The 27,352-nt window shown below is 40.8% G+C and overlaps 1 long non-coding RNA gene across 1 annotated transcript in view; it reads left to right on the forward strand.

Annotated features, from left to right (window-relative positions):
• The window catches only part of LOC123480824 (uncharacterized), a 29,001-nt gene extending 6,035 nt beyond the window's left edge, over positions 1-22,966 (forward strand). The window contains exons 2-4 of the long non-coding RNA XR_006656949.2: positions 3,292-11,156; positions 11,782-11,887; positions 21,300-22,966. This is a non-coding gene — a long non-coding RNA (uncharacterized lncRNA). The remainder of the gene's footprint in view (positions 1-3,291; positions 11,157-11,781; positions 11,888-21,299) is intronic.
• Positions 22,967-27,352: the final 4,386 nt, after the last annotated feature.

Genomic DNA, 27,352 nt, shown 5'->3' on the forward strand with positions numbered 1-27,352 from the left:
TGCTCTTGGTAACCCATTACCTAGAAAAGTGCCTGGTGCATGCGAAATGCTCCATAAACATTAGAGAAGGCGTGAACCAATGGAAATGTTATGCACGTTAATGATATGCCTACGTAAAACACAGTGCCATACACTTTGTAGATCCTTGATAAATAAATATTCATAATGTAAATGTTGGTAAGGGTCTAGCTCACTGAATTTCATTATATAGGTAACACACACTTGCTTATGTTCTAGGGGTACAAGCAGTATAAATCTTACGTAAGGTTTTGCCTGGGAGAAACATGCAAATAAAGAAATGTTTGCTAAATAGAACCATGTGTCATCTAAACAGAGAGAGGGAGAAAGACTTGGGGAATCTGATATCCTAAAGGAACTTAGAATTATAAAACTTCTTGGAAAAATGTAGCCTTAGAGATCTTTATCCAACATTTTTACTGTATTGATTTTTCTCTGTTGTTTGTTTACCACGTCCTTGATTTTTGCTGGTATTTGAATTATTTCCTCCCTTCTACTTACTTCGGATTTATTTTGTTCTTCTTGTTTCCAGCTTCTAATGTACGAAATTTAGATAATGGATCTTAGACCTTTCTTTTTTCTATATAAACCCTCAAAGCTATAATTTTCCCTCTAAGCACTGCTGTAGTTGCATCCCACAAAGTTTGGTATGATATATTTAAGTTGCATTTTCATTATTATTTAGCTCAAAATATTCTCTATTTTCTTTGTCAATTCTTCTTGGGCCTATAGCTAATTTAGAAGTGTGTTATTTGACTTCCAAACATCTGGGACTTTTCTAGATATTTTTTAAACTGATTTCTAATTTAACTCCACTGTGGTCAGAGGACATACTTTGTATAATTTCAACTTCTTGAGTTACCACGCTTGCTTTATGACCCAGCACGTGGTTTATCTTGGTGAACGTATCAGGTGCACTCGAACAGAATGTGCATTCTGTAGCTGCTGGGTCAGCCTTCATAAATTACTCGTTCAAGGTACTTGATGGTCTTTAGATCTTCTGTATTTTTACAGGTAGTTTGTCTAGCTAGTCTGTTCATTGCTAGGGCGGAATGTTCAGATCTGTGACTTGATTGGTAAATTTTTTATGTCTAAAACTTTTTGCCTTATGTATTTTGAAACTCTGTTATTAGGTCATACTTTTAATTCTTTTATTTCCCATATGAGATAAGTTAAATCTTGTAGCACCCTTTAAGAAAATGAAGAAAAATTTCTATTTTGTTTGGTTGTTTATAAATATATATAGGCTCAAACGACCAAATTCAAACTATGCTTAAGTTTATAAAATATTTTTAAAAGTACTCTTCTAATCCTCCCACCAAAGATAACCAAAGTTTGACAGAGCATACTCTGTGTTTTAAAAATGCTTATGTAAATATACATAAGACTTTTTCTATTTTTACCATAAGCAGAATTATATTCGCATATTTTTTTCAACCAGCTTTTTCAAGTTTACAAACTTATAGAGAACTATCCATGTCATTAAGTATAACTTTATTTTATCTTTAAAAAATTATTACATTCATAAAATTGAATACAAATATATGAATGCAATAAAATAATTTATAGGATCAACTTCCTATTGAAGAACATTAGCTAGTTTATAATTTTTCACTATGATCAGCAATACTATAATAAAAATCATTGGTTTATGTTTGCTTAATTATTTCCTTTGGATAAATTCCTGGAAGTGGATGGCTGGGTCAGTGACCTCATATTTCATATCTGATTCTTACTGCACGTTTGCCTGCCTTCCGACTTGCCACCCTCGTTTCACTGGGCATTGTTGCTCTTTTAATTCTTTGTCAGTCCACAGGGAAACACCCACCTTAGAAGTTGGGTTCTCTCCACATCAGAAGATCATGCAATGCCAGTCAGAGTTGGTGGTGGCAAAAATACTGAAGACGTATAAAGTAGGGAGAAGAGGAGGGCACAGTGAATTTTCTACCTCTAACTCTCACTTCTCCTCAGTCTTATGAAATGAAAGTAGAAGAAGCAATTAATGCAGGGGAGAAAAATCCCATGTTTCTGGAGATATGTAGGCTGTATAAATCTGGTCTAGAGTATTTTAAACTCAGATCTCTGTTCTCTTCCATCAGTTCCTATCAAGAATATGAGAACCCTTGATCTGGTGCCCTAACTTAAGAAGGTACATTACAGAGGACAATATTCCAGTACAGGAATATGCAGGGCTGGGTGGGAGTGGGAGATGGAATGGGTATTTGTTGAGGGCCTGCTCTCTCTATTCCAGGCCCTTTGTATATAGGGGTGGGCAAAAGGAGGTTTACAGTTGTATGTGAAACAGCTTATTCGTGCATTATTATTTATTAGTTATTGTATTATTTTCCATAGGAACAACTGTAAATCTACTTCTGCTCACCCTGTATATTGTCTCGCTCAGTCCTCCCACAACAACTGTGAGTTAGAAAGTAGTGTTATCAGAATTATTCTGTATTTTCAGAGGGAAGCCTGAGCTTCTGAAGGGCAAGCAGACTTGGGTAGAACCTGGATTTGGTGTCCGTCTGCACTGAGGACCAGGCTCTTCCGTCTCTACACATCGCCTTAGGGAGTGGGCAAATGGGGGTGGGGGTGGGGGTGGGGGGTGGGGAGGAGCGGGGAAGAGGAGGGTGGGACAGATTAGAGTCTCTCGGGAACAAATGCCTTTGTGAGCCTCAGGGAATCTGCTGGCTGCGTCTCCCTGTTCAGAGATCAAGTCTAGGAATTGTCCTAAACTGGCCCTTGCTTTTGGCAACAGTAGGGCCTATGTTTGTTTCCAGAAATCACAGTAGTGATCACAATGGGGCTGTGTTCATGTGTAATCGGGTTTGACAGAAATTAATTTTTAATAAGAGGTTCCATTCAGTCAGACAACTGCCCTTGGGGGACCTGGGTCAGGGTCGCCCAGGGCTGGGCACGGGCACAGTGTGTGCTCTTGGCCGTGGCCTAGGGAGTGTGTGTGTGTGGGGGGGAGGGGGTGTTGGGAAGGGGGTGCAGAGTGGGAGGGAAGGATTGGGGGGTAGGGTGCTGACCTCTTAGAGCTTAAGCCAGGACCAGGCATTGGTCAACCAGAAGCTGGAGGAGGCAGCTGGGCTGTTTATTTGATTACTGAGAAGAATATGAGTGGTCTCCCCCTCAGCCCCACTGAAAACCCCTCCTGGTTGCTCATACTAAGTGTCCTTTCAAAAATTCAAGGTCTGGCAGATGCTTAGGATGTGTGCCCTTTACTGTGGTCTCGTTAAGTGCCACTTATTCTGTATTATTTAATTCTCACAGCGACCTTGCAAGGTGCAGTGTCATCAAGCCCATTCTATAGAAGAGGAAAACCGAGGCTCAGAGATGTTAAATAATGAAGATTACACATTCCACTAGGAAGTTGGGAGCTGGGAGTCCATATTCTCTCTGCTGAATCATTTTGCACTCCTTCCCGTCAGACAAAATCTGCATCCTCACCATTTCTCTGAGGACCAGGTATTGGAGTATTGGAGGCCCTGCTGTTCAAACTCTATCATATTCGCTCCATGTTGCTCATTGGAATTACTGAAACAACCACTTCGCTTTATGAACCACCACTGATTTTCTCCGTGTTGCTCCAACTCAACATCTCTCACTTCTCTTGCTTTTTACCAACACCAAAAAGGGCGGTGTTCACAGCAGTCTTTGAAGAGCTGGGGACTTCTGTGTTTTCTCTTAGAAGCTGCTTCCCTTTACTTGGGAAATGCACATTTTATTTTTTTGAACTGCGAAAAGGCAGAATCTCAAGGCTCATTTTTCTCAGTGTGGGTGGCAATGCCATTTTCAGCACTGCAAACTTATCCTTCACCGGCCCCCAAAAGCTTTATGAGGAGACGTGGTGACTTCTCTCCTAAATTACACAGGTTGACTTAAAAATAGAGTGCAGGGTTTCCCTCATTAGGGGCGCTGTCAAGCTGCCCACTTCTGACAGCCACTCCTACCTCCCTTCTTTGGTAGATGTCAAAGCATTTTTATTTTTATTTTAAACATGTTCTGCATAAGAAATCTGGAGCCCTGAAATTACCAAGAAGATTTATTTAAAGCATCTAAGGGTGCTTAAAAAAATGCTTCAGTGTCCTGATTAAAAGTCACGCACAATTTGATTTTCTATGCCTCACCATCTTTGCAGGAGCATCGTTAGCATGAAAATGAGTTTTAAAAATATGTTCTCTTGGAGGCAAGCACCTGACCCTGAAGAGTTCTGCACGGTGTTGAAGCCGACTGAATTGGGAGCCGTGAAGGGACTTTGGTTCTGAGTACATAGCTCAGCTTGCATAGTGAGTGCAGCAAAAGGAAATGAAACATTTAACAGATAAATATAAGTTGAAACAAATAAAAACAAAACCAATCAACAAAGCAAAAATAAGGTCTGGAAGTAAAAATAAATTAAAAAGAAAAACCCACCCTACACGGAAATGCTGGGAAAGAGAAGAGCCCAACAACTTGGATAAATAAATATTCTCTAGTTAAATCCTTTCCAAAATTATAGGATTTGTTGAAGCAGCTTGTCCTTTGTGTGGGGAATGTAAAAATCTCCATTTTTTCCTGTAACCTTTCGCCCCTCCATTCCTCTCCTCTTATCTGCACTGTCTGTTCCTCCCTTATATGGCTGTTCTCGGAAGTCCAGGAATTTGAATGTTATGTGAAAGGCTAATCCTAATTGGGCTCCGTGACATTCATGTCAAATAAGAGATGTATGGGGGTCGCCCTGTGAAAGATCAACAAGGACCCAGCATCTGCTGCTCTGCATCTCTTCTTTCATTCCAGGCTCTCAAAATACCAGTCGCAGCTAAATGGCCCAGCAGCCCTGTTGCCCCCTCCACCAGGCCCCCTGTCTTCCTCCTGTTTCCTTAACTGGGAGGGCAGATATAGTTCCCTAGCATTTCTTTAACATTTCACCTTGTTTACGTTTATTATCTCATTTATTACGGCAAAAACCTGTGAGATAAGGAGGGCAGGTATTGTTAAATCATGTTCATTTTATAGCTAAGAGACTTGAAGCTTTCGAGGGCTCTAGTTATTTCTTACGGTTGCACAGCTCATTAAAGGCAGAGTCCATTTCCCCTCTCTGAGCCCAGGCTCCTTGGCGCCTTAGTAGGGTGGCTTTCCCTAAACAGAATGCTTCCTGTCTGTGGACGTCAGACACCATTTGTGGATTCAAGTAGAGATTATAATTTTGTAATATAAAAGCTCATCTAGCTTTATGCCTCCATATTAAGTAAGCTTTTCTTATCTGTAACTGATTCAGACTTTAGGAAGTATATTACCTTCATTCATTCAACATATCTATATTGCTTAAGTTTGAATACATAGTAGTGAATGAAACTGACAAAAAGTCTCTACCTTCCATTCCAGTGGAGACCAAGATTTTAAATAAATAAATAAAAGCACATGAGAGGTCCGCTGGTGAAAAGTGCTAAGGAAGAAGGTAAAGCACAGTGAGTGAAGAGTTGTTTGTTTATATGAAGTGGTTAGGGGGGCTGCTGTGATACAGTGACATGTGATGAGATGCCCGAGGATGTGAGAGAGTGGGTGCTCCAGGTATCCCGGGAGTAAAGTATTCTAGAGAAAGTGATGGAGTTACTGGGGAGACCCAAGCCAGGGGCTTCCCTCTTCAGTTTGTGCCTTGCTCGCAGGGGAAGAATTCAAGCTAGAGACAACATGTATAGTGGAAATGAGGTAGCAAGTTTATTTACGAAATACACTGGAGCAAAAGACTATAAGTGGGTACTCAGCTAATCTGAGTGCTTCATGTATATTGGAAAATGAAGCTGTAAATTTGACTATATACTTGAGCAAAAAGCTGCAAGCGAGCACCTGGCTAATCTGAGTGCCCCAACTACTGGACTCCAGGAGGCATATACTTTAGCCAGCTTCTAGGTACCACTATATCTCCCCCTTCCAGACCTTAAGATCAAAATACAGTTACAAAGTCTTTCTTTCTCAGCTAGTAAAGGCTTTCCATCTTAGTTAGTGAAATTTCTGCAGAGGCTCCTGTTCCCAGCACAGTCTCAAGGACTCCCCTCCTCTCGTGCTATCTTTGCTTGTGTTGTTCAGAACACCTGGCAATCTTATTGGACCCGGCTCAGAACTGCTGAATCGACGGGTGAGTCATGTCTCTCTCCTCCCTGCCTTGGTTTACTATCTATCCTGCCTAACAATGGCATGTGCAAAGGCCCTGGGGTGGAAGAATGTCTGTTAGGTGGGAGAATGTAGGTAGTATAACTTTGCTGGAGCTGTGGAAGTTGACGAGTGGTGGGAGATGAACTCAGAGAGATAGGCAGGGAGGTATTGGTGGGATAGAGCCATAGTGAAAATTTTGGTTTAACTCTGAATGAGATAGAACACGCTGGATGTGTTTCAACTGTGGGATTCTGGTGTCAAAAAGACCATTTAGACACATGTTTGCCTCCTACTGGGCTGTGGCCCAGCCCTGACCTCTTCCAGCCCAGCCTCTGTCTCACTCAATCTCTTCATTGTTCACCAGGGGTGGCTATGTAAGCGCCATGACCCAGTACAAAAAGAAAATATGGGGCCTTTTGTCCAAATAGAGGAAAAAAGATACAGTTAAAGGCACCAAACTATGAAGCTTTTTCCTTCCTTTTGCAGCCTCTTTTATAATGTTTTAAATTTGCCATTTAATGAAACTCTAAGTAAAGACACACTGACATTTAAACTTATTGCACTGATTTTACCCTTCATCTTTATGAGGTGCAGTGCCAGGTTTAAGTGCAAACGTGAGGGCATTTTGCTGATGTGTGGACTCACCAAAATTGTACATTTCAGGTTTGGTAGTTCATACATACGTGTGTATTTTGTTCCTACTGAAACAGTGGAAATGCTGCACTCAACTAACTCAACTGTTTATGTTTCTTAATATGCCACATCTACCAACACTCTACCGTTTACTCACTGATGAAAAAGAAGGACTGAAAGGAAAAGGAACTAATATTTTATCTGTGTTTCTATGTCAAAATTTGCAGGGTAAGTGGTTGGCTACTACAGGGAAGTACTAGGAGTAACGAAAGGCACAGTAGGATTTCTTGGTTGTTTGGGGGACTTAGACAGCCACTGCCTTCCATTTTGCTTTTGGAGCCAGTCCTGGGTAGAGTGGAAAGTGTGGCTCCCAGATGGGGTCAGCACCTCCACTTACGCAGCCACAGATGTCACTTACTTTGCAGGTCTTTCAGTCTTGCCGAACTCCCCAACGTTGTAGACCCACAGGAATTCTGTGCTCATGGGCACTGCGGACGCTTTATGCGAGAGGGGTGGCAGTGAACAGTGGGCAGGCATAGTGTGTGGCTCTCTTCCGCTCACCCAAATGCCCAAGCGTCCCATTGGACTTCGCACAGAAAAAGTTTTCAAGAATTTTAGGAAGAAGACAGAACATTAAACCAAGTGAAGCATGAGATGCAAACCCATGAAGCTGGCCCTGTTTTTGCCCATCTCCTTTTTAGCGCAGGAGAGCTTAAAGCGCTGAACGGAAGAGAGTGAGTCTGCCTTCTGAATGTCTTCCCCATGCCTTGGCCTGGTGACAATTCACACTGCCCATGAGGAGGGCTTTTAACAAGTCCTGCTTGAGAAGATGGTACTTGTTTAGAACAGAGAGAGCTTTTCTAGCAAGCACAGAGAAGGATGGGAGAAGTGGACAAAGGAGAGGTGGCTTAACAGGAGTGAAAGAGAGAAAGCAGGCAGGGGAGTGGGTGAAGAGAAAATGACTGACAGCAAAGGCAGCTGCTGGTGGAGCTCTCTGATGCTCTGTTGTGTGGAGGGATGAGGAGCACCCACTGGGCTTAAAGGGGTGCCAGAATGACAACTCTGGCGGTTTTTGTTGAACTGACTTCAGTTTTAGGGCTCTTGGTGGGGATAACCTCAAAGAAAGGATATTCTAATAAAATTAGGAAACAATTAGAGCCCAGGGGTAAAGACACAAAGTTAGATATAAATAATTATTAATTTAATAAAGGAACTGAGCATTATTAGTCTCTTATGGGAGGTGAGTGAGAAGCGATGACATTAAGGTGGTCATTGTCTCATACATCGTATATGTATTAGACAATGTATATACAATGTATATGTATATACATGCATATTCCCCATTTTCCCCTCGGGGGAAGGGTGAATGAATAGAATTATCCTGGGATGGGATAAAATGTCAAGAAAAAAACAAGCTTTCTGGATCTGGAGGAAATGAGAAAGTTGGACTGCAGTTTCAGGCTCAAGAATAATGTCAGGAATGAGACATTAGAAAGAAGCTAGTTTCCTGACATTTGCTTGTGCTTTACGGAGCAGACTGTGAGAGTGGAGGTGTCCCGTAAAAGCAGCTGAAGCACAAGGCAGTTCTATAGAGGCCGTATGTCTGTGGGACAAGGTGTGAGGAGTCATCTCCCTTAGGGAACAACCCCTGGGGGCAAGTTCTGAGAAGATTCTGCGGACAGACGCCCGTTGGTGTTGACCTTGGACCAAGGCAAGAAGTGTCCTTGTCCTGATCCCAAGCTCAAAAGGGTCCTCTTCTGGTTTCCTTGGGGTGTACTGGGCAAGGAGTCTGAGAGGCCAAGGGAACAAACCATCTGAAGTCTACATTCTGTTTCGAGACCATGTCTGGTTGCCCGGGCTCCGTGAACTCCCTCGGTCTGATTGCGGTGCTGCGTGGGCATCTGCCCTGACCGCAGACAATTGTGTATTTCTAAGCCTGGGAGGCTGCCAAGGACCAGCTGACAGGCAGGGTTTGAACTGCTTGGATGCACAGTCTGGATTATCCTCAACTGTGCCTTTGAGGCTGTCTGTGGGGCTGGATGAAGGGGTGCGCAGGGATCAGGGGAGGGCCTCCCCATGTCCACATGTGTCAGTGTGGACCTCTGAATATGAACCTGGTCTTCCTCGTTATTAAGAAGATAGAGTTGTCAAAGCAGGAGGATAGAATATATCTCGTTTACCCATTTATTCACTTCTTCTTATAACTTCTAATTCTTTTTTATTTGGTAAGTGGGCATTCACTCATCCTTCTGCTGTGGCCCAGCCTTCCTAGGATTTACTGGCTTAGACAAAGGAGAAGGGTGTTGAGATTCCCCGTTCCCCACATCGTTATTGGTTTTTTATTATCCTTACCAATTACAGTAGAGAGCCTTAAAGATTGAAGAGCAGATTCTTCCTGCTGTATAATGCTCTATCACTTTTCATTTTGTGAATGGATATAATTGTTTTCAGTTGAAGAATAAAAATATTTTGATGTTTTAGGCATCATTTGTTGTTGTTGTTGTTGTTTTGATACGCTGTACATGAGGGGAAAATGGAGAGACCAGAGTTACTGGTTAAACGTACCCTGTTGCAAGCAGACGAGTGGAAGACATTCTTCACTCTGGGAAGTGGCGGTAGGAGTTCCTTCGCGAATCAGGGAAGAAGCCAAAGTTAGTTTGCACAGCCTGCTCTCTTCCTCTCCTTTACACTCATATCCCAAATCTCTTTTTCTTTCTCAGACTTTAAATTAGAAATTTTAAAAAAGGGAAGTAAAACAGCTTGGGCAGGGAGAGCCGTAGATCTAGAATGTTCTGTTGATTTTGGGTGTTCTACTTCTGCTTTGTCCTAGGACATGCTAACAGAGCTGAGGTCCAGGCAACTGCGGTGAGGGAACTTTAGGAAGTCTTGGTGAATCACGTGACCTGACCCATGTGTTTTATGATGGTATGGACAGCATTAACAGACATCATTTAGGTTCTTGTCAACAACTTGAAGACCTACTTCCTGAGCACCTCCTCACGCGCCAGACATATGCTGAACATGTGATACGTATTATCTCGTAATTAGAGGATTCTAATACACTTGTTGTTCTCATTTTACAAATGAGGAGAGTGAGGACTGAAGATACCTGCCCAAGGTTCTCCAGCTAGTCAGGGACTGACCTGGACCCGAAACTGGTTCTTTTTGATATCGAAGTCATGTTTTTGTTCACAATGCTGCACTGACCGGCTCTCCAACATGAGGTGTGACGCTGGGTCAGTTACTTAATTTCCAGAACAGCAACGTTTAGGTGGGGCATCTAGTCCGACACTTTCAATTAATGGTTGTGAAAGCCCAGACCCAGACGGGTCAAAGGGTTTGAATAGCCGGTTGGTCAGGAAACTAAAATCTGGGAGTCCTATATTCTTTATCAGCATGGATTCTGCCACATTTTGATGAAGGACTAGTTAGGAAATGTGGTTTGAGTAGTGGTAGGTGGGGAAAGTGGAAGTGTTTTCTTTTATATTTCAAACTTGGAGCAGAATTCCCAGCCTCTCTAATTTTCCTGCTTTTTCTTTGCCTTGGAATCTGTTCTATGAATTCTGAGAGCTTTCTTAAGGAAATGCATTGCTTATGGCTTGGCCTTAATATGTCCTATGAATGATAAAGGTGCAGTGGTTTCTCCTACAGTGTTTCTTAAATGTGTATTTTGTTTCTGTGGTCGTTTCATTAAATTCTTCCCTTTTCTTCAAAGGTGAGTTGGTGTGGAAGGGCAGGAGAGGCAGGCTCAAGTTTTCAAGTACCTAAGTTACACTTGACTTTCATGTATGAACAACCCTTTCTTGTTTCTGCTTAATAGAAATTATGAGGAAAAGTCACATGATGTCTCTAATTTAAAATACTTCACAATAAAAAAAATAAGATGAGCTTTAAAAAGGAAACAAACAGTTTTGGAACTTTTAGCTACCGTATGGACTCAGAGGTTGTTTTAGTTAGCTTTTGCGGTACAACCAGTGTTCCCAAAATTTAGTCGCCTACACGGCAAGCGTTTATTTTCTCATAATTGTTGGCATTAGCAGTTTGTGCAGGACTTAGCTGGGCTTGCTCACCTCAGCTGCCACTGTGGCCAGAGTTGCAAAGATGGAGTGACCATTCCTTCCATCCAGCACAAGTGTCCCTTTACAGTGTGACTTTGCCCCTTGTTACTGAGTGTAACCGTGCGACTTATTTGACCTCATGGACGTTACCACACACCACACAGCAGAAATTTGAACAGTCCTTTTGCATCGGAGCTCCCTCTCTTGCTGTGAGAGCCAGGACAACACCTTTGGAGAAGCCTAAACAAACGTCCTGGGGAAAGAGAAGCCAAGGCTGGTCATCTCAGCTGTTCTGGCTGAGGCTGCAGACAGGTGAGTGAGGCCTCTTAGGCCTTTCAGTTTGTAACAGGTTGACCCAGACCTGAAGAACAGAGAGAAATACTAAGTCCTTGACCTATAAGTCACTTTATATTCACTGTTTTGCTTATTTAAAATATCATATTTACTAACCAGATTGAAAGTCTTATTATACTACAGTGTTTTTAAAAGATCTGTTTTTCTTTTCTTTTCTTTTTTTTTGTTGCATGCACAGTTTGAATGACTAGCTAGAAATCTAAGGCAATTTTAATAAATCTTGTTCCAGAAAGTGGTATTATTCATACCGCTGCCTAAAATAAAGTTTGCAAAACCATCACTGTAAGACAAAAAGTCCTCGTTTGAAATTTATTGATGAAAGGGAAGTCAAGAGTAATTCACAGGCCCTGGGAAGTGTGGCTCAGTTGGTTGGAGTGCCGTCTGATAAACCAGAAGGTTGCAGGTTGGACTCCTTCCTGGTCGGGCACATACCTGGGTTGCGGGTTCAGTCTCCGGTTGGGGAACTCCACTCGGGGCAGGTCAGGGAGGCCACTGATTGATGTTTCTTTCTCTTTCTCTCTCTCTCTCTCCACCCCTCTCCTTCTCCCTTCCTGTCTCTCTGGAATCAATAACTATATCCTAGGGTGAGGATTAAAAAAAGAAGAGCGATACACGGGTGCCATGACTGTACAGAGCAGCTCTATGCGAGCACTTTTCCCTCCCTCTCTCACAGCAAAGAAGATCAAAAGGTAAAAATACTTTCAAATGGCACCTCCAACACATTTCTACGTGGATAAAGGTCAAGTTTGTAAACTAGATTAATGGTGCTCATGAGTGAAAGAATTAAAAATAAAGGTGCAATCTGGCGAATCTTTCCACATTTTCCTCTTGGGATATAATTTTTCTTCAAGTAAACCTGGGAAAATCCATTCACACCTTTTCAATTCCTGGGTCCGTAGATGTTTTATAAAACTAGGTCTAATCACATAAATGTCTTGAGAAAAACGTTCCATTTTACCTTTTTTAAGTATATTTTATTGATTATGCTATTATAGTTGTCCCATTTTTCCCCCTTTGCCCCCTCTCCCTGGTACCCCCTTCCCTCCAGCAATCCCTCTCCTTTAGTTCATGTCTATGGGTCATGCCTTTAAGTTCTTTGGCATCTCCATTTCCTATACTTTTCTTAACATCGCCCTGTCTATTTTGTACCTACCAATTATGCTTCTTAATCCTTGCATCTTTCCCCCCTCTCTCCCCTCCCCCTCCCCACTGATAACCCTCCATGTGATCTCCATTTCTGTGATTCTGTTCCTGTTCTAGTTGTTTGCTTAGTTCGTTTTTGTTTCTTTATGTTCGGTTGTTGATAGTTGTGAGTTTGTTGTCATTTTACTTTTCGCATTTTTGATCTTCTTTTTCTTAGATAAGTCCCTTTAACATTTCATATAATAGGGGCTTGATGATGAGGAACTCCTTTAGTTTTCCTTGTCTGGGAAGCTCTTTATCTGCCCTTCAATTCTAAATGACAGCTTTCCTGGACAGAGTAATCTAGGTTGTAGGTCCTTGCTTTCCATCACTTTGAATGCTTGTTGCCAGTCCCTTCTTGCCTGCAAAGTTTCTTTTGAGAAATTAGCTGACAGTCTTATGGGAACCCCTTTGCAGGTAACTCTCTTCTCTTGATGCTTTTAAGATTCTCTGTTTTTCTTTAACCTTTGGCATTTTAATTATAATGTGTCTTGGGGTGGTCCTCTTTGGGTCAGCTTGTTTGAGACTCTTTGTGCTTCCTGGGCTTGTATGTTTATTTCTTTCACCAAATTAGGCAAGTTTTCTTTCATTATTTTTTCAAATAAGTTTTCAATTCCTTGCTCTTCCTCTTCTCCTTCTAGCATCCCTATGATTTGGATGTAGGCACATTTGGAGATGTCCCAGAGTCTTCTAACTCTCTCCTTGTTTTTTTAAAAATTCCTGTTTCTTCATTCTGTACTGGTTCACTGTTTATTTCTTCCTCGTGTTCCAAATCATTCATTTGAACCCGGCTTCCTTCCCTTCACTGTTGGTTCCCTGTGGATTTTCCTTTACTTCACTTAGTGTAGCCTTCATCTCTTCCCTTATGCATTTGCCGTGCTCAGCAAGTTCTCTGAGCATCCTTATCACCAGTGTTTTGAACTCTGCACCTGATAGGTTGGCTATCTCCATTTTGCTTAGTTCTTTTTCTGGAGTTTTTATCTATTCTTTCATTTGGGCCATATTTCTTTGTTACCTTAATTTGGCAGCATCCCTGTGTTTGTTTCCATGTATTAGGTATAGCTGCTTTGACTCCCTATCTTGGCACACTTGTTACATTGTAAGGGGTGGAACCTGAGGAATTTGCCAGGGCAGGGCAATCCCGATTTGCTTCTTTGTGGTGCTGTGTGCAGAGGAGGGGTGGAGAAGGATCCATGCTGCTTGCTCAGCTCTCTCCCTGTTTCCAGTCCCTTGCCCCACTTCCTGTATGTGATTGATGCCCTTCTAGCTGCTGCCCTGGCGCTGAATCCTAAAGTGGGTAGGTTTGTGTACATTCTAGGACTGTATGGGTCCTTTCAATGGACTCTCCTGAGAGACCAGCACTTTTTTCCGCTGCCCCAACCCCCACTGGTTTTTATAGCTAGAAGTTATGAGGCTTGATTTCTCAGCGCTGGAACCCAGGGCTGAGCAGTCTGGCCTAGGGCTGGGATTGCTTTGGTCTCCAGGTGTCCCTCCTGGTTTTTATCTGCCACACATGAGTGCAGGACTGCCCATACTGCCAGCCACCACTGCCTCGCCACCGTCATACTGCGTGCTCTCTACCCCAGCTCCCCATCTCCACCCTTCCTACCCATCTGGATGAATATTTCTGCTTTAAATCCTTGGTTGTTGAGCTTCCATACAGTTTAATTTTCTGGCATTTCTGGTTGATTTTGTTTTGAAGTTAATCGTGATCCTTCTTATGGTTGTGCAAGGAGGTGAAGCATGTCTACCTACACCTCCATCTTGGCTGGAAGTCTCCCATTTTACTTTTAACAGATGTTGTTGGTGCATACAACTCTGCAAAGAAATACTTTCCTATATTATGCCGTTGACTGTGGATGGAGATCAAGCCAGAAAGTGCTCATTTTTCTCAGGTTTTCCTAGTTCCTTACTGTTGCTCCCACATCCATTGGGACCAAGCAGTTTCTGGCGGCTCAGGATCAAAAACAGCACTAAGCAGGGCAGGTCTGAGCTCACCATGCATGGCTTGGGACTGGGGCAGCTCCCAGGACACAGGGGGGCTGGGCTTGTGGTACAGGGGCCACAGGGATTAGAAGGTTTGCAGGGACAGTCCTGCAACTGATGGGTCAGGAGGCTCGTGGGTCTTGAAAAGCTAAAGGCATTCAATTTTAAAGTGGTTTGTTTTACAACAAAAGCTCACTGATGCAGAAATAGAGCAACCTTGGAAGACTGAGACAACATAAACTTAAAAAATAATACTAATGATGATTGAGGTAATTATGAAAAACAAAGCCTACCAGTGAGAATAGCATAAAATTACTATTGTTATTTTGACTTCACATATAATGAATATATGCAATTGTGTTAGTTTTAAGTGTATAAAAATAATGATTTGATATATTGCCAAATGATTACCAGGATAAGTTTAGTTAACATTCATAACCAGACATAGTTGTAATTTTTGTTTTTAAGATCTACTCTTTTAGCAACCTTCAAATGTGCAATACAGTATTGGTAACTACAATCACCATCTGCACATTACATCCCCAGGACTTAATGGTCTTATAACTGGAAGTACGCACCTTTTGACCACCTTCACGCATTTTACCGCCTCCCACCTCTACTGAATACCAGAGGTTATTAAAAATTACTATTATTAGAACTAACAATAGCGATAACGATCCCAACAACTGCAATGTCCCCTATTTTCTATAGCGAAAGTCAAAGACCTTCCACAGAATGATGTTACTTCAACATGAATACCCTGTTCAAGAACGGTTGCCCTGTACTTCCACTTGTGATACTGACATCCATTCTATGCTACCTAGAAATAATTTGAGGGGACAGTGTTACTAGAAATATTAAAAATGTATGATATCTGTAGGAATTGGAGATTTGAGGGATTGGCTGACTTTTCACACATACAGTGACACAATTTAGTTAAGTTGCTTTCCTCTGGATATCTCAAATGTGTGAAGGAAAAGGGGATTTTTATTCTAGGTAGGGGCAAAGGAAGGGAACACTTTGACTGGAAGATCAGAGTTCAGTGAATGCAAGTAAGAGGTGTAAACAACATAAAGGTGGTGAGTTCATGTGGGACCCCAGGAGCTGCGAGGGGTGCCAAGCTCCTCTGGGCTGGTCTTGACTTTAGGAATTGAGAAAACTTCACTTTCCTCTTCTTTGCTATTCTCCAAAGCCCATCAAGTTGGAGTCTTTAGCATAGGTTAGGTATATTACGACATACAGGAGTATTTTCCCAAATATGTTCTTTGTGACATTAGTTCATCCAGATGCTTAGCATGAAGGAGAAAAGCAGTCAAGTAAGTGTGACAAATGTTATATATGAAATCCCACTTTTTGTCACAGCGCCATTAGGACAGTATATTGAGGACTCTAAGAAATACTGTAGTAAAACATTATTCCCTGTTTTAAAAATCCAGTGGTTGTCAATCTTATTTAAAGATAGAAATTCCCTTCACAAAATGTATTAATATCCCACATAACTGACATTCACTTGAGAAATACTGAGTTAATTGCCTCAATTAACCAGATGTTACGTGTATGTATATACATGTATATTCTAGGCATCTTGTGCAGATACAGTGATGTGTTAGATACAGTATTGGTCTCAGAAAGTTAATAGGTACAACGGAGGACATAAAACTGGTACACACAAATATATAAAGTCGGATGCCTTCATTGGAGGTAACAACCCAGCTCAATGTGGCTTGCATGATAAGACAGAATGATTGGCTTATGTGATTGGAGAGTTCAGAGGTTGACCAGGCTTAGGGAGCTTATTCTATCAGGACCCTGGCTCCATGTCTCCATTTCTCCACGAATCCTTAGTTCTGCCCTCCTCTGGGTGTCAACTTCCTGTCGCCTCCCCTTGTGAGAACAAAATATCTGCCCGCAGCAATGTGAACTATATAATCCCTAACTTTCAAATCCAGGAAGAGGATATTCCCTTCCACAACCATTGGTCAAAAGCCCTAAAAACTTGTGCTGATTGGATCTTCCCTGAATCAGCCCATGTGGACAGGGAAATGCTAAATACCTATTGGTTTAGGTCTGGATTACCTGGACCAATGTCTAGGTCAAGAGACGGGGTTACTCTCAGTGGCAGAGACCACCCTCCAGGAAACGGGGTGGACTCCAACTCACCAGCACAGGTTGGAAGGGTAGAACCGATGTAGGAAATAACCACAACGTCCTCCCACAAGGGCTGTGATGAGTACTGGAATTCTGGGGATCTAGTTATCAGCTCTGTATGTTGAGAATCTTGGTATAGAGGAGCATTTGAGTTGGGAGTGAAGGATGTGAGCTGGCTTGGGACACGAGGGAGAGGCAGGGTGAAGGGCATTTCAGGAGGAGCAGCCAGCTGTATGAGTCTAGTCGGAGGGGCAGAGATGGAGGAGTATGAGTGAAGAGCTATTAGGCAGACACTTTGGATAAAATAGGCACAATGTTTCTATGGAAAAATGCATGCTGTGTTCCAAACATTTTAAAAATGCGGTTTGAAATATACAACCCATTAGTAAATTGGGAACTCCCTGTTCTCTTGGTGATATGGTAGTTCTACTGCCATTGATGATGATTTTTTTGTTCCAAGAAGAGCGTAGTTGGCACATCCATGCAAAATCATTATAGAAAAAATACAGATGTGTTTGAAAGGTGCCGGGTTAGTGTGGAATTGACCACTGACACATTTTATAGCAAAATATTTGTTCACAGGAATAAAAAGAATTTCTGTCTTCTCTCTAAGGACCCTTTGCTTATTCCCTGTTATACATAATTTAGATTAGAGATAAAGTTTTAAAAGTCTGATTTTGAAAGGAATGTTATGAATTTTTCTGTATTATTGTTTTATTTTGTGTAACTAAAAAGACCATTGTGTTATTAATTTAATACAAATTGCCTAGACAAAATTTCGAAGCTGATACTAGACCGAAGTTCATCAATAGTATGAATTAAGTAAAAAGAAGAGGCGCCTCCTGTTATGTGTAGAGAAACCGGATGTGCAGTTAGCAAGAGGAAGACAGGCCACTGGACGCTGTCATATATTTTAAGCCTTTTAACGTGTGTCCCCGACTTTGTTTTTTCACTTTTCATTCATTTTAATGTATATGTTTCTACTTTTCCCTAAAAATCTAGCTTAGCATTGCACATAACTTCCTGAGCAACCCCAGTAGGCCCCTTTTCAGGGACTCAAGTCAGCCCTGATCATTCTCTTTGATGCACAGTTTGATCTTTTCCTAAATAGCTCCAAGCTTTGCTAGTGGTCATTCTGCTTCCCCGGCTGGTTGATTCAAAATACGTAATTACCTCCAGTTCGAAAGGAGAGGATTAACAGACCTTCCCCTAATTGCTTGTTTTTGTGGAGTTGTTAAAAAAGATTTGGGCTCCAGAAACAGAGGGTGTAGCCAGACAGAAGGCAGCCTGGAGTTCAAAAGTCTTGTAATCTTTGGCTCCACAGGCCTATAAAATTGAAGTGTTGACTGAATGCAAACAGCCTGCAGTCTGAGAGGCCCAGGCCCAAGAAAGGACGAGAGGCCCACGGGTCATTTGAAAAGGCGAGGGTTTCGAAATGATTCCGGACTGACCTGTTAATGGATGGCCCCAGTTGATTTCCCCTTCCCCTTGAATGCCAGCTCTGGAGCCGTCTGTCACACAACAAAGCTTTTCTTAGCTCCTGTGTTCCTGGAATTTAAGAATAAATGAGGCTCCCTGCAAAGGCCCGGCACGAGAGGAGAACCTTGGAAATGTTAAGGGATGATGGTGCAGTAATAATGTACTCTTGCTTCCTGGTGCCACTCTTGAGAGGTCATGGTTGTAGGCTTGTAATTTGTGGGCAAGAAAATTAAGTTCAATATTAAAATGTTATTACAGGAAAGTAGAAGCAGGGGGCTCTTTTGGGAAAGTGCAAGTGATCAGTCACCTGTAAGTATTAAGGGTTACCGGAGGTTATAAGATTTAACAAGTGTGGAAAGTTTTGCTGGGTGAGAGGGCGTTTTAAAAACTTAAGCTGGAAGCTTTTGCAAGTGACTACTGAACAACAAATCCTGCTTTCTCACTCTCGGTGGGGTTCGCAGGGATTCACTGGGCGTCTCCACAAAGGAAAACTTCAGTTTGTTAAAGTATATGAACTACATGTTATACCCGATGGATTTGTGGAATAAGAGATAGATGTATTATTTCATTTAAGAAAATGTAATATGACATTAAAGCTGGCTATAAAAAGATGTTAGAAGAACAATGGAGACAATTTTTCTTTAAAAAAGAAAAAATCTAGATAGAAATAGTAAGGGAACAATGGTTACGCCTCTGTTTTCTTTGGTTTTCTTTCTAAACTGCATTTTTGTCAGCAAGCTAATCTTCACCTATTTTAACAGAGATCTATTTTATACAACTTTTGAAAAAATTATGGATGGAAATAAATATTTGTAAATGTTTTAATGAATCTGGGTTTTTTTCCTTCTGTCAAAGAATCTCTTAGTCTTAGAAAATCTTCATTTTATGTGATTTTCATGGTTTGCTTTTAAATGGGTACATTCATCTTATTTTATCTTAGAGTTCAGACTTTTATAAAGTCAGGAGATTTCTTGAAAGGATAGAAATCACTATTCCTTATTTATTATTACATTTAAATTTCTCTTTAAAAAATCCCAGAGTTTGATATTGAGAACATGTTTCTCATTCATGTATTGAATCGTGACCTTTTAAAACTAAGAAACTAAAATAATTTGAGGTGCACATTTATGGAAAAAGATACGTCTTATGGGAGCTGTGATTATTTCCATCTATTTTTCTCATAAACAAACACTTCTGAATCTGCTGTATTTCTGGAAGGCACTGTCTCTTCAACGATGTGCTTGCATTGGCAGCGTTCTGGCTTTCTGATCTCTGGAAACTTTTCCACCCATTAAACAACTAGGCCTCAGAAAGTAGTTCCTGCCTTATCTATTTAGATCAAAAGTCTTCTTAATTTAATTCTGAATAGAACGATTGACTACCCTGAGAAGAATTATGTCAGTTTTGCATATTTTGGACTCAAGTCTCTGGCAGTAGGTCTTTCTCCAACCCCAGTACATTGACCACACAGACCCCCAGGCAGGGGGATAGAGAGAGAGGGAGAGGGAGAGGGAGGAGAGGGAGAGGGAGGGGGAGGAGGAATGGGAGAGGGAGAGGGAGAGGGAGAGGGATTGGGTAAAATGTGGCTTAGGTGACACGGTTCAGGATTTAACTCACACAACACTTTAGATGTGCATAGAAACATAACTTCTTTATTTTGTCTACAGATTGTTTCCTTTAGCAGTTTCTACCTGCTGGTTTATGGGAAAACAATTAAATTTAAAGTATGTTTTTAAATTGGTCCAATCTGATAATTTAAATAATCCCTTTAGGTTATAATCAGTCTCTTATATGAATAAAAATATATAGTGTCTCAGACAGTTTCTGTTTCCTCTTGCCCTTAACATTGAGCTCCCGCGGGCTAGGAGGTGAGTGTTGCTTAAGCTTGTACAGTCCCTCAGGCAAGGATATTTGGGGTCTTTAGGTATGATGTCTTCTGGGCTGCAAGACCATGGCCAGTGGTGTCTTGATTGTTGAATTCTCTCCTGGCTTTCAGAGCTGAGGCCTGTAGCATGGAAACCTGCGGGCAGTTCTGGCTCAGGCAATGCTACCAAGGTGGACTCTGGCTGCTTTGATGTCACCCACCGCCTCTCTGATAGGCCCTCCCTCCGGCATGCTGTACTGGGGTTCCTCCGTAGCCTCTGTTGTGGAATCCTTATGCTTTGCCATGGTGGACTCCACTCTGAATCCAAACAACAGGGAAATGCAGGTGGCTTCTGACCACTAAATCTCAAGGCTTCTTTACCCAGCCACATTCTACTGCTAAAGTTACAAACTGTGGCTGTGTCTCAGGTTGGATGCTCTGCTAAGCAGTTCCCTTTCAGAATCTTATTTGGGGGCAGCTGATCTCATCGTGCTGCATTTGTATAACGTGTCACCTCCTTTCCTGGTGGGAACCAAACTGGAAAAAATTGGGAAGCTCATGTATACTTGTTTTATTTTTTCCCCCTCTCCTCTCTCCTTTTTTTCACCCATCTTGTGTCCAGTAAATGACAAACTTCCTTTTACTTCCTATATGACACATCTCTGTCTACCATAGAGACGGCTATGCTGTGAGAGGAGGGTGGGCATCTCTTCTACGCCCAGAACTCTATGATCTGCACCACCCAGACTCAATGCTTGATATACTGAAGGAAAGAATGAAGTGATCTGGAAAATCTCCTCTCAGGGCAGTCATGTATCTGGCAAGACTGTTGTCTTGGCACATTGATCTATTTTGCATCTCAGAAACTAACATTACTGTAACTTGCTCTTCGTAAACTACCGATCTCTACCTTGCTCGAACAGTATCACAGGCTGATGTGGCATCGCTTGGGAGATTTGGGGGAGTCTTGGGGAGCTGAGGTGAGACATGTTGGATCCATTTCTTGTTTCTTTGGCCCCCTTGGTATTTTGCTAATTAAAATGAAAACTAAATGTTAACATGTAATGTTTGTGTGTATTCTCTTTCTGCCAAAATAGAGCCTGCTGAAATATTCACCTTCTATTTTGCCTCCCACTCCATCAGTCAATTTCTGTCACCTTATCCGCTTTATCTTCTTAGCAATTAGTCTTAGTGAAATTACATATTTTTATTTGCTTGCCTGTTTATTTTATCTTTTCCATTAAAATATAAGGTTAAAGAAAGGAAGACTTTACCTGTTTTGTTCACTATGGTATTCCAATGCCTGGAACAGGATACACCCACGTTAAGGACCCAATAAATATATGTTGATATATTTATAATCAGAATTATAAATAAATGGATAAATGAATGAATTCACATCTAGATTCTTTAGTCAACTGGTTTTTCACTCTTTCTTCTAGGTTCAAGGTCTCTGAAGAGTTCGACCATGCACAGACATGCAGCCTGGCTGATTACCGGTGATATTACTACAGATGCCTAGGCAGTCCTATTCATTGAGGTTCACTCTGAGTCGTGTCTTTATTCCAAAATGTTTTTAAAGCTCAAAGTTTCATTAGTTCATGGAAAGCCTGTTCTGGGGGGTTAGAGACATGGTCTCCTAATTGTGAATCAATGGAAGATAAATTTGTGCAACATTCAACAAGTACTACCTGCTTTTAATAATACTTATTTATTTGTTCATACCGTGTCTTTGTGTACAATCCCACTCCTTGACATATAGTAAACATTTGTTAATGTTTGTTGAATTGATTTAGTATGAAGTGTGAGTTTGAAACTTCCATTTTGCTTTAGTCCCTGTGTGAATGAACCTGAAGTCACTGAAGCCCAGATAAAACCACCCAGCTCATCGTGTGTTTACTCTGAAAAGCACACATGATGGAAACCGTGGTCTGCTTTATTTTGTCTTAATTTGGGTTCTGTTCTTGAGCCACTTCATAGCCACATGGAGACGGGCACTGCTGGAATTTGATTCTCCAGCCTGCTGGAAATCTCTGCTAGTAATTTAATAAAGATAAAATATAAAGTTCCTTACCATTGATACATCAGTTTACAATAGTCAAATTCCTTTGTCCAAACATGCCATTGGGTCCTAAAGCAGCAGAATAGAGCTATTCACAAATTAATCAAGAAACCCTTGCATTGTTACAGCAGTTGGGGATACCCATTATTGACAGCATGGGATGGCTGATTTACTTAGATGCTTGGAAGGGCTGACCACAGGAATCATGCAGATTTCCAGGAATAAGTTGTTCCAGGCCTGTTTCTACAACAAACACAAGAGCCTCTGCTTTTTCATGAGTGTGGCTATGAGTCACTTCAGCTGTGTCCCCAGGCCATTTTATTTGGATCTCTCCGAAAGACCTCACCTGTGTTCAGGGCCTATGCTGGGGAACTGAGACCTGGCCAGATCACTATGGCCACAGGACTGTTGGCATATTTCGGCAGTTCTTCCGCTGTTCAGTGAAGTGATTAAGTTGAGTTATCCAGACTTGGTGATGGTGCCAGTTTTATAGTCTAAGGAATATTTCAGCCCCACAGATTCAGACATAAAATTATAATGTGCTGTTATTGCCTGTTGATGTTTTGCTGGCATTATAGTTAACTAATTTTCCATCAACATAGTGTATAGTTTATTGATAGTAGGCCACTTAGAACAAAGAAAGGCTAATGGACAAAACTCATTCTAACACGGATGGACCTAGAGGGTATTATGCTAAGTGAAATAAGTCAGACGGAGAAAGGCAAATGCCATATGACCTCACTTCTATGTGGAATCTAAAACAAAATAAAGGAACAAGCACAATAGAAACAGACTCATGGATACAGAGAACAGACTGATGGTTGCCAGAGGGGAGGGTGTTTAGAGGAGCTTGGTAAAAAGGTTAAGGGATGAGGAAGTACTCATTGGTAATCATAAAATAGTCGTGGGAAGTAAAATACAGCATAGGGAATATAGTTAATCATATTTTAATAACTGTATAGTATTTGAAATATTGGGGGGAATCGCTTTGCAAAATATATGATTGCCTAACCACTATGCTGTACACCTAAAACTAATACAAATAATATTAAATGTAAACTGTAATTGAAAAATAAAGTTAAATAAATAATATATTTGATATAGAAATAGAGTTTATTATTTTTTGTTTGCATATGGTTTAAGGGTAGAGAGGTATACTGGCCTTAGACGGCAGCATTAGAAAGGTTGATGATTGATAACCTTTTTTTAAATTTTGTTTTTTGGAAGATATAGCATCTGTCAGTGCTTTTTTTTTTTTTTGCATCAAGTACAATAACCATTAAAAATGGCACTGAAAATTACAAAATAGAAATGAGGGTTTACTGAAACAAAAAATCCTAAGCAATCAAAATGTATGAGTTACTGAATTGAAATTTTATGTATTTAACATTCTCTGACATCTATTTTCATTAGATTTTTTTCTTTCTTAATGTTGAAGGTACACAGAAAAAAATCCTATCCACTGAAACTTAGTTTATGCTTTGCATCGTTTTTGGAGTTCCTTTGGGTTGCAAATTTAATGAGGATGGTATTTTAAACCTTAAATTCTTGATGACCATTTTTATTTCTCAGGAAAATCCCGTTTTCCAGTCTTGTACACTGCTCACCAGCAGAGAGAATACAGCAGCCTATACGAATCTCTTTCCTCCTACAGCATGTTTCATAATGCTAGTTCTCTTCACTTCAGCTCAGCTTCCAAATTTAATTCGTTTGTTAGGCCTATTTTTACCTTGAGACATGAAATCTGAATGTGTTGCTAAACTATCAGAGAAAGTGCTTTTCTTTGTGCCTTCCATCTAAGGCAATGTGTGCTTTCCTATTGGTCTTATTTATAGCTGTGGGCTGTGAAAATAGAGCACAGACAGGCTGCCTACAGCCCATGTCACACTCAGTTTTTTTGGTTGGAGTAGTCATTAGTACGGAATTGTTTGGTCACGATCAGGGAGAGAGTACAAATATAAAATTCCAATATGCTTCATTTCCATGGGTCTGGTGTGAAATCTGTGGTGGAAATTTCTGAGTGGGTTAAGTCTCAGGTACTTACCTTCCAGCAGGCTTACATGTATATGGCATGTACTCAGCAGTCTCTGAAATCTGTGTTTGTGAATATATTAGTCAGGGTAGGCTAGTTTCTGCTGCAGTAACAAACAACACACCCCCAACTGCAGTGATTTATAGGTTGAGTTATCTTCTATACCATATCCTTTCCATACTGCTGTAGTTGTATGTCCCGTGTTCTGATGGAGCAGCCTCTGTCTAGAACACTTGGCCACCAGAACAGATGGATAAGAGACATGGAGAACTGCTTGCCAGATCCGGAAGCTTCTTTATGGAGGTAACACACATCATTTCTGTCTAGGCAATTTTGTGGCTAAAGCAAGTCATGTGGTCACTTCTAAGTTCAGCAGAGCAATGCTATTTGTTCTTCCCTCAGGGAAGGACATTGCAAGGAAAGACGCCAGAGCAAACTACTATAGTGGGGATTCATTGACGATATGTCAACATGAAGTAAGATAATTTCAGACATGGACTGAGTCTTGTGACTGAGCTTGGCATTATTATCTTCCTTTTAATCTTTATTTTTTCTGGGAGGCTGGAAATAAGGTAGAGGACCTCGTTGTTTGGAACACTAGGTTCCTAAAAGGCTACTTTCTAATGTATTTACATATGTGTCATGTGTTACGTTCATATTCATTATGCTTGTTTGATCTACTGAGTTCAAATGTTAACTTTAGGGTATTGCGGTTCATAGTGACTGTCTGTTCTTGCCTATGAATGAAGGCTCATCTCTTACCACATTCCTCTGACTCTAACCTCTGGCTGCAATGAACTATCTGTTGTTCTAGAACCTGCCTTTTCGTTTTGCCTTGTCTGGATTACTCCTTTTATCCTTTAGGCTTCAAAATCCATACCACTTTTCTTAGTTTGGGGTAGGTGGCCCTGTGCTATAAGAGCAGGCTGTCCATATTTATCTCTACCATAACATTCATGCCAGGAAAGGGTTATTAGTTTTTCAGTTTTTCTACTGAACAATAAATACCATTCACCATTGCTCTGGGAAGCCCACAACTGCAGCCTCATTTCTTCTCTCTCTTATTCTTTGACTCGGATGCTGCAGCCACACCAGCCATGTCTCCATTGTATGAATAAGCCCAATTTGATCACGCATTTCCACCATTCGTTCCAGCTGCCCGTTCTCCTCTCTCACCTTCAGAACATTGATCTTGTTTTTATCATTTAGGTCTTAGCTTATCACTTCCTCAAAGATGCCTTTTTTGACTACTCAATCTAAGGTAGACTCTAGTTTTCACATCGTACCATCCCTGCATACACCTTAGCACTATGCAGTACTTTCCTTATTTATTCATTTTTTATCATCTGTTTCTCTTCATTAGGATATAAACCTCAAGAGAACAGAACTTCTCTGTCCTACTTACCTCTGTAAAAACGCTTGAAAGTATTTATCTGGTTCAACTTTCAAGGCTGTGTTAAAGCAGTGGTACCTTTATCCCTGTAGGCCTGCTTGTAAAATTGGCCTTCAGAGATTCTAGCGCACAGCACAGAAGTCTAAGCCAGCGGAGTTCACGATGGGTTCTGCGGGACTACTTTTGAGGTCACTGTGGTGTGTTTGGAGGGGGGAGGGGCATGGAACCTGTGTGTGGCATTCGCCCTCCCTCCAACCTGCTCCATTCATTGGCCATTAACCCCAGAACAGCAACCTTTCTTCATTTGAAAAAATTAGGCTTTTACATAAGATTTTAAGAGTTTATGCTTTAAAAAGGGAGGTGAGAGGTTTGAAAACTGTTGGTTCAAGTGATAGTTTGGAGCCAAAGGGGAACATGTACAAAGGACCCACGGACAAGGACAATGGGGAGGGGATTATCTTTGGGAGCAGGGTTGAATGAGGCAGGGAAGAGCAACCGGTGGGGGGGGGGGCGGGTGAGGACGACTGTAACTGAACAACAACAACAGCAAAAAAAGATTTTCACATAGGAAAAAAAAGTAAATGCATGGGAACTGGGGACAAAATATAGCAGAAACCGAGAACTGTTTCTGTTCTCAGAGTGGCCCAGAGGAGTAAATACATCAGTTGAGGGATTCCACTCTCATTCTCATCTGCTTTATGTCAGTGTGCCTTTCCTCCTTACCGTTCACCCCCATGCCCTTGGCCCTTACCTGCAGACCAGTAGCCAGCATTTGGTTCGCTCATTTTTGATCTTAGCCTTATCTTTGATGGAGACCACTGTATTTTATTTTGAGAGAGGAGATACTGGGTATCCAAAAGAACCTCCACGTACCCCAAACAAGCTAATGTCAGAACACCCAGTCATTTTGATAAACAACCTCAGGCTAACTGTTCAGCATGTAGAACAAACAATATTAAATGTTATACATTTTAACTCGTTGTTACATGATCTGTAGAAAGACCCTTCACTGATGTGGTGCATTCACTGTTTCTCTGATGCAGATTGGGAGGTAGGGATGTTGACAGTAGGAAATGCAGGAATGTTCTGCAGGAATCTCTCAGGAATTCATCACGTCATGGGAAAGCAGTAGGATGGTAAAGCTTGAAGAGATAGCAGTATTAAATTATATTTTAGTCATACCCTGCCGCACTGTTTTGATTATTCACATGTGCCCCTGATTTCCTTATTCTTTCTTGTCTTCTTCATTCGCCCATCCTCTATTCCTTCTTTGACCACCTCCCTTTTCTTTTTCTATGTTAAATGGCTTATAATTTTTCAGAAGGATTAATTGAGAAGTAAATATAATACTTGCATTAAACATTACCAATACAAATAATCTCCATAGAATAAAACTGACAATGTTTTAAATTACATATGGCAAAATTTGTTATTGATTAAAAATTAATAGAAGAATAACATCTCTTTGACAATGTTTCGAATTGCAAAATCTCACCCAGGAATATTGAACTTCATAGAAATAGACCACAAAAGAAAACTCACAAGGGTAGGAAAGGACCAATAAAAGTTGATATGACAAAATCTCTATTGATTAATGAATTATAATCTTATAATTTAAATGAAAAATAACTAATGCCAAATGAAATAATCTGAGTTAAATAAAGAATAAAATTGGAAAAATATTGAAAATGTTTATGATATTTTGATGAAGGAAGTAATTTGGCTTAGTGGTATTTGCTCTGGGAACTAATGTTTTAATGAAAATTTTATCAAAACTGGTCTAATCTGATCAAAATATTTGTATTATAAACATCCTCAGGACCGAAATTTCCTCAAAGACAAAAATAGCTCAGTTAAAATTATGAGGTTGAAATATCCTGAAATATTATTTTGCAATTTTATTTTTATATAACAATTTATCTTGTAGAACTTCCCATACCCTTAAATGTTTGTCTATAATATTTCAATGACTACATATTCCATTTTTGTGCAAAAACAATAGTTTATT

Source organism: Desmodus rotundus, chromosome 3 (assembly GCF_022682495.2).
Source record: "Desmodus rotundus isolate HL8 chromosome 3, HLdesRot8A.1, whole genome shotgun sequence".
NCBI lineage: Eukaryota > Metazoa > Chordata > Mammalia > Chiroptera > Phyllostomidae > Desmodus > Desmodus rotundus.